Here is an 8,016-nt window from a genome sequence, read left to right as displayed (position 1 = left end):
TGTGTGTGTGTGTGTGTGTGTGTGTGTGTGTGTGTGTGTGTGTGTGTGTTACCTGTGTCCTTCCCAAAACACTTTAACATTCACTTGTTTTTTTCCTTGGAGACAGGGTCTCTGTCACTCGGGTTGGAGTACAGTGGCACAATCACAGCTCACTGCAGCATTGAACTCTTGGGCTCAAGCAATCCTCCTGCCTCAGCCTCCTGGGTAGCTAGGACCACAGGCATGTGCCACCATGCCTAGCTAATTTTTAATTTTTTTTTTTTTTAGAGGTGGGGTCTTGTGGTCAGGCGCGGTGGCTCGTGCCTGTAATCCCAGCACTTTGGGAAGCTGAGGTGGGCAGATCACTTGAGGTCAGGAGTTCGAGACCAGTCTGGACAACATGGTGAAACCTGTAATCCCAGCTACTCAGGAGGCTGAGGCAGGAGAATCACTTGAACCCAGGAGGCTGAGGTTGCAATGAGCTGAGATCCTGCCACTGCACTCACTCCAGCCTGGGCAGGAGAGCAACACTCTTTTTTTTTTTTTTTTTTAAAGATGGAATTTCGCTCTTGTCGCCCAGGCTGGAGTGTAATGGCACGATCTCAGCTCACTGCAACCTCCGCCTCCTGGGTTCAAGCGATTCTCCTGGCTTCAAGTGATTCTCCTGGCTCAGCCTCCTGGGTAGCTGGGACTACAGGCGTCCGCCACCACGCCCGGCTAATTTTTGTATTTTCAGTAGAGGCGGGGTTTCACCATTTTGGTGAGGCTGGTCTCGATCTCCTGACCTCGTGATCCACCCACCTCGGCCTCCCAAAGTGCTGGGATTACAGGCGTGAGCCACTGCGCCCGGCCCGCAACACTCTGTCTTAAAAAATAAAATAAAATAAAATAATAATTAAAAAAAGAGATGGGGTCTTGCTATTGCCCAGGCTTGTCATGAACTCCTGGCCACAAGCAATCCTTCCCCCTCGGCCTCCCAAAGTGCTAGAATTACAGGCGTGAGCCACTGTGCCCAGCCCCAACGTTCACTTTTTTTAAAATTAGGTTTACTCTCTCTCACCATTTGAATGTCAGCTCCACAAGGACAGCAATCTGCGTGTTCTATTCACTGCTGAAACTGCTCAGCCTGGCATACAGTAGGTGCTCAATACTTGTAGAATGCATAAGTAATAACCTCCACAGAACACCAAGTACAGGCTAGAGCTGGGCTTCAGCATTTCCTAGGCATGCATTTATTTAATTACCCCAAGAAGCCCCGTGAGAAAGGTAGTATTAGAGGCTGGGCACGGTGGCTCACGCCTATAATCCCAGCTATTTGGGAAGCTGAGGCGGGTGGATCACCTGAAGTCAGGAGTTCAAGACCAGCCTGGCCAACATGGCGAAACCCCGTCTCTACTAAAAGTACAGAAATTAGCCAGGTGTGGTGGTGCACGCCTGTAATCCCAGCTACTTGGGAGGCTGAGGCAGAAGAATCACTTGAACCCGGGAGGTGGAGTTTGCAGTAAGCTGAGATTGCGCCACTGCACTCCAGCCTGGGAGACAGCGAGACTCTGTCTCAAAAACAACAAAAAGGTAGTAGTATTAGGATCCCATTTAGAGAAGGGAAAATTGAGGCATAGAGCTGTTAGATTTGAGCCCCCCCCACTCCCCTCTCCGCCCCGCACTCCCGCCCCCTCACCACCCCGAGTCCAGCCCGTATGTGCTACCACCTCTGGCTCTGGACCTGTGGATTTGTCAACACGTGCTCTTGGCATGACCAGGTGCAGGAACATCACACATACCAGGAGCTTGCACGGGGCTGGGGTGGGGGCCACATCAGTCTCCGGAACCTGAGCCTGCAGGGCAGCGCCTGGCCCAGTCCCGGGGGCCACAGGAGGGAGCGCGTAGGTAGAGGCGGCGGGTCCAATCTCCACGCCTTGTTCCCTCTCCGGGAGCCGGCTTCCCTCCCGCCTGCCTCGGCCTGGACCCGGCCCAGCTGCTGACCTCGGGAACTCGAGTGCCCCCAGGGACGCAGACAATCAATTAGAATTGGCAGCGCCTGCCTAAGTAAAAGGCCTGCTTTAATGAGGAGGCTGTGGCGCTGCCGTGGGCGCAGGCGCTGGGCTGAGCCCGGCGCAGGCTGGAGCTGCGGGGTCACGTGGCCACCAGGGCCCACCTGCCTGTCACAATTATGAGTCCCCGTGTGTGAGCTCATTATGTTTATCATTAGGCCAGGGCTATTTACAGATCGGGTAGAGCAGCCCCTGTCATGCAAGCCGCAGACATTTATTGAGCACCAACTGTGTGCTAGGTCTTGTGCTGGGTTCGAGGAAACAGTAGGGGCAAGACGCCCTCCAGTGGGGGCCAGGGGAGGCATCAGGGTGGGCTTCCTGGAGGAGGCAACACATACGCTGAGATTGGAATGATGACTCGAAATTCGGTCCTGAAGAAGGGAAGGGAAGAGGATTGTCGAGGCCTGGTTAAGAATGAGGCCCAGGCCGGGCGCGGTGGCTCACGCTTGTAATCCCAGCACTTTGGGAAGCCGAGGCGGGTGGATCACCTGAGGTCAGGAGTTCCAGACCAGCCTGGCCAACATGGTGAAACCCCAAATCTACTAAAAATACAAAAATTAGCTGAGCGTGGTGGCAGGTGCCTGTGATCCCAGCTACTCGGGAGGCTGAGGCAGGAGAATCGCTTGAACCCGGAAGGCGGAGGTTGTGGTGAGCTGAGATTGCCCCATTGCACTCCAGTGTGGGCGACAGAGCAAAACTCCATCTCAAAAAAAAAAAAAAGTCCAGCCTGGTTGTGGGGGGGCTCCTACCTGTATTCCCAGTGCTTTGGGAGGCTGAAGTGGGAGGATCACTTGAGGCCAGGAGTTAAAGACCAACCTGGGCAACATAGTCGACCCCCATCACAAAAAAATTAAAAAATTAGCCAGGTGTGGTGGCTCACATCTATAGTCCAGCTACTTGGGAGGCTGAGATGGGAGGATTGCTTCAGCCCAGGAGGTCGAGGCTGTAGTGAGCTATGATTGTGCCTCTGCACTCCAGCCTGGGTGGCAGAGTGAGACCCATCTCAAAACAAAAAATTGAATTAGTTCCTGTGTATGGGTTGTCCAAAGCAAGATAACACAGCAAAGGACCATGAAGCCTGCAGATGGAATTTCATCTTGAGGTCCTGAATCAATTACATCTGCAAAGACTCTATTTCCAAAAAAGCTCATATTCTGAGGTTCTGGGTGTGTATAATTTTTTTTTTTTTTTCAGACAGGGTCTCACTCTATTGCCCAGGCTGGAGTGCAGTGGTGTGATCTCGGCTCACTGCAGCCTTCACCTCCCAGGTTGATGTGATTCTCCTGCCTCAGCCTCCCGAGTAGCTAGGATTACGGGCAGCTGCCACCATGCCCGGCTAATTTTTGTATTTGTATTTTTATTATTTGTCATTTTTTTCCTGAGACCAAGTCTCACTCTGTTGTCCAGGCTGGAGTGCAGTGGTGTGATCTTGGCTTACTGCAACCTCTGCCTCCTGGGTTCAAGCGGTTCTCCTGTCTCAGCCTCCCGAGTAGCTGGGACTACAGGCGTGTGCCATCACCCTCGGCTAATTTTTGTATTTTTAGTAGAGACGGGGTTTCATCATGTTGGCCAGGCTGGTCTCGAACCCCTTACCTCAAGTGATCTGCCCGCCTCGGCCTCCCAAACTGCTGAGATTATTACAGGTGTGAGCCACCGTGTCCAACCTATTTATTTATTTATTTATTTTTGAGACGCAGTCTCGCTCGTCACCAGGCTGGGGTGCAGTGGCACCATCTTGGCTCACTGCAACCTCTGCCTCCTGGGTTCAAGTGATTCCCCTGTCTCAGCCTTCTGAGTAGCTTGGACTACAGGCGTGTGTCACCATGCCTGGCTAATATTTTTATCTTTTTTGTATTTTAGTAGACATAGGATTTCACTACGTTGGCCAGGATGGTCTTGATCTCCTGACCTCATGATCTGCCCACCTTGGCCTCCCAAAGTGCTGGGATTACAGGCATGAGCCACCACGCCCAGCCTTTTATTTTTATTTTTATTTATTTATTTATTTTGAGATGGAATTTCACTCTTGTTGCCTAGGCTGGAGTGCAGTGGCACAATCTCAGCTCACTGCAACCTCTGCCTCCCAGGTTCAAGTAATTCCCCTGCCTCAGTCTCCCGAGTAGCTGAGATTACAGGCACTCACCACCATGCCTGGCTAATTTTTGTAGTTTTAGTAGAGACGGGGTTTCGCCATGTTGGCCAGGCTGGTTTCTATCTCCTGATCTCAGGTGATCCACCTGCCTTGGCCTCCCAACATGCTGGGATTACAGGCATGAGCCACCGCACACGGCCTATTTTTTCTTTTTTAATTAATTTTTTTTTCGAGGTGGAGTCTGGCTCTGGCTAATTTTTGTATTTTTAGTAGATACAGGGTTTCACCATGTTGGCCAGGCTGGTCTCAAACTCCTGACCTCAAGTGATTTGCCCACCTCATCCTCCCAAAATGCTGAGATTACAGGCCTGAACCACCGCGCCCAACTGAAGTGTATGTATTTCACACATCTTGCTCTGTCACCCAGGCTGGATCAGGATGAACTCAGCTCACTGCAACTCTGCCTCTGACTCAATGATTCTCTGCCTCACCTCCGCGTGCCACCACACCCAGCTAATTTTTTGTATTTTTAGTAGAGACGGGGTTTCACCGTGTTAGCCAGGATGGTCTCGATCTCCTGACCTCGTGATCCACCTGCCTCAGCCTCCCAAAGTGCTGGGAGTACAGGCCTTAGCCACTGGTCCCACCCGAGGTGTATGAAATTTTTGAATTTATTTTTGCAGGCAGGCACTACTCAACATGGTGCAATGTGTGCTTGTTCCCATCTGCCTCCTGCTCTGGAGGGTCAACTCCAGGAGGGCAGACTTCTGTCCGTCTTGAACGCCACAGTGTCCCCTGTACCTCAAATACTGTTTGGCACACAGTAGGCACTCAATACGTGTTTGTTTATTCCGCAAACAACTATGAAGCACCCACTGTGTTGTTCTCACACGGAGACGGAGTTTTTCATGCTCTGAGGACTTGGGGCAAAGAGAGAGAAGGACAAGTAGGAGCCACGGTGACCGTGACTTCCGTTTTTTTTCTGCAGCCTCGGGTGCCAGCAGCAATAACACAGGACCTCTAGGCAGAGGAAGGGAAGAGGCGCTGAGGGAGGCAGGGCTTCTGCGGGGGGGACAGAGCCCCTGGGGATCAGGCCGGGGAGGTGGGAGTCCTGCTGGAGTTCCTAGAGTCCCCAGCAGAGAGGCTGGCTGGCTGCCTTGCCCTGGCCTGTTTCTGGGTTGGACAGGAAGGGCTGACACGGCCAGAGGAGGGCAGGGTGGAGGCGGGGAGGAGGCCTGCATCTGGACCCAGGAGGAGGTCGGGGAAAGAAGTGGAGCCTGGGAAGGGGAGACAGAGGAGGTGAGGAGAGAAAGAGAGAACCAAAGAGAGATAAAAGAGACCCATAAAGAGAAGCTGAGCTGGGGTCAGACAGATAAAAGACACAGAGAGACTCACACAGAAGGTGACAAAGATAGAAACACAGAGAGATGGACAGAGACAGTCAGAGATAAAGGGAGACTCAGAGAGACAGAGGAGACCCACAGAGATACAGAGAGAGGTACAGACTCAGAGAGATAGAGAGAGACAGAGACCTAGAGAGAGAGAGAACAAGAGAAAAGAGACAGAGATAGAAAGAGATAGAGATAAAAGGAGACTCAGAGAGACGGAGAACCAGAGAGAGAATTAGCCGGGAGTGGTGGTGGGTGCCTGTGATCCCAGCTACTCAGGAGGCTGAGGCAGGAGGATCACTTGAACCCGGGAGGCGGAGGTTGCAGTGAACCGAGATTGTACCACTGCCTTCCAGCCTGGGAGACAGAGGGAGACTGTCTCAAAAAAAAAAAAAAAAAAAAAAGAGAGAGAGAGAGAGACAAAGAGACTTAGAGAGACAGAGAGGGAAAGAAAGACAGGGATAAAGGTAGATTCAAGGAGACAGAGAACAAGAGAAAGGAGACCAGCAGAGATCAAAACAGACTCAGAGAGACCTAGAGACAGAGAGACACAGAGACAGAGATCTAGAAAGAGAATGGGAAGAGACAGAGAGGCAGAGGCCGGCGACAGGCCACTAGCCCATCCCCCTCCCCAGTTTTCCTCTCTGGGGCACCCCTAGGGTCTGGGGCTCTAACCCTGTCCTGGTCCCCACCCCTCCCCTTGGCTGGTACTTCAGACCCCCTCCACAAACTGGCTGAGTGCCCCCAGTCCCTAACTCAGGGTCTTCCCAACTCAGAGCTCCGGGGCTCAGCCCTGCGACCTTCTGGGATCAGCATCGGAATGCCCAGTGGAGCCAGAGTCTGACCCCAGAGGCAGGGACACCATTAATCCTGGAAAGAGGGCACCCCCTCCACCCAGGCCTGCGCTGAGAGCGGGGAGGCTGTCTATATGAAGCCCACACTTCACACTTCCCATGGGAGAGATTCACCCCATTTCACAGGGGAGGAAACTGAGGCTTGGAGAAAGACGGGATTGTGGAGAGGCACACGTTTGTTCATCCAGAAAACATGCACTGAGATGGGTGCAGTGGCTCATGTCTGTAATCCCAACATTTTGGGAGCCCAAGGCGGGCAGATCACCTGAGGTCAGGAGTTCAAGACCAGCCTGACCAACGTGATGAAACCCCGTCTCTACCTAAAAATACAAAAATTAGCCGGGCGTGGTGGCGGGCGCCTGTAATCCCAGCTACTCAGGAGGCTGAGGCAGGAGAATCGCTTGAACCTGGGAGGCACAGGTTGCAGTGAGCCAAGATCACGCCACTGCACTCCAGCCTGGGCGACAGAGTGAGACTCCGTCAAAAAAAAGAAAGGAAAAGAAAAGAGGAGTGAAAGAAAGAAAGAGGAGTGAAAGAAAGAAAGAGGAGTGAAAGAAAGAAAGAGGAGGGAAAGAAAGAAAAAGAGAGAGAAAGGAAATAAAGAAAGAGGAAGGAAGGAAGGAAAGAAGAAAGAAAAAAGAAAAGGAAGAAAGAAAGAAAGGAAAGAAAGAGAAAGAAAGAAGAAAGAAAGAAAGAAAAAGAAAGAAAGAAAGAAAGAGAGAGAAGCTGGGTGCGGTGGCTCGCACCTGTAATCCCAGCACTTTGAAAGGCTGATAAGAGTGGATCACCTGAAGTCAGGAGTTTGAAAACCAGCCTGACCAATATAGTGAAACCCCATTTCTACTAAAATTACGGCAGGCCCGAACTACTGGGAGGCTGAAAGGAAAAAAGGAGGGAGGTTGCATGAGAGAGAGATCATCCACAGAGTGAGACTCCATCTCAAAAAAAAAGAAAAAAATGAGAGCAGGAAAGAAAGAATTCTGGGTATCATATAATTGACTCATAAATATTTCAATTTTTCAATTTGTATCTTTTTTTTTTTTTGAGATGGAGTTTCTCTCTAGTTGCACAGGCTGGCATGCAATGGCGCAATCTCGGCTCACTGCAACCTCCACCTCCCAGGTTCAAGCAATTCTCCTGCCTCAGCCTCCCAAGTAGCTGGGATTACAGGAGTGCACTACCATGCCTGGCTAATTTTGTATTTTTAGTAAAGACAGGGTTTTACCATGTTGATCAGGCTGGTCTTGAACTCCTGACCTCAAGTGATTCACCTGCTTAGGCCTCCCAAAGAGCTGGTATTATAGGCATGACGAATTGATATCTTTAAAAGATAAGGAGGACTATGCTGAAAATTTTAACAATGGCCAGCTGCAGTGGCTCATGCCTGTAATCCCAGCACTTTGGGAGGCTGAGGCAGTTGGATCACTGGAGGCCATGAGTTCGAGACTAACCTGGCCAACATGGTGAAACCCCATTTCTAATAAAAATACAAAAATTAGCCGGGCGTGGTGGCAGGGGCCTGTAATCCCAGCTACATGGGAGGCTGAGGCAGGACAATCACTTGAACCAGGGAGGCAGAGGTTCCAGTGAGCTGAGATCATGCCACTGCACTCCAGCCTGGTCAACAGAATGAGACCCTGTCTCAAAAAAAA

The 8,016-nt window shown here is 51.3% G+C and overlaps 1 protein-coding gene across 1 annotated transcript in view; it reads left to right on the top strand.

The window, feature by feature from the left end:
- Window positions 1–8,016, top strand: part of HDGFL2 (HDGF like 2) — a 27,165-nt gene that overhangs the window by 11,221 nt on the left and 7,928 nt on the right. The window lies entirely within an intron of this gene.

The sequence above is a fragment of the Hylobates moloch genome, unplaced genomic scaffold, assembly GCF_009828535.3.
Source record: "Hylobates moloch isolate HMO894 unplaced genomic scaffold, HMol_V3 SCAFFOLD_15, whole genome shotgun sequence".
NCBI lineage: Eukaryota > Metazoa > Chordata > Mammalia > Primates > Hylobatidae > Hylobates > Hylobates moloch.
Note: the sequence above shows the minus strand (reverse complement) of the source record. Positions and strands in the feature narration are given on the sequence as shown.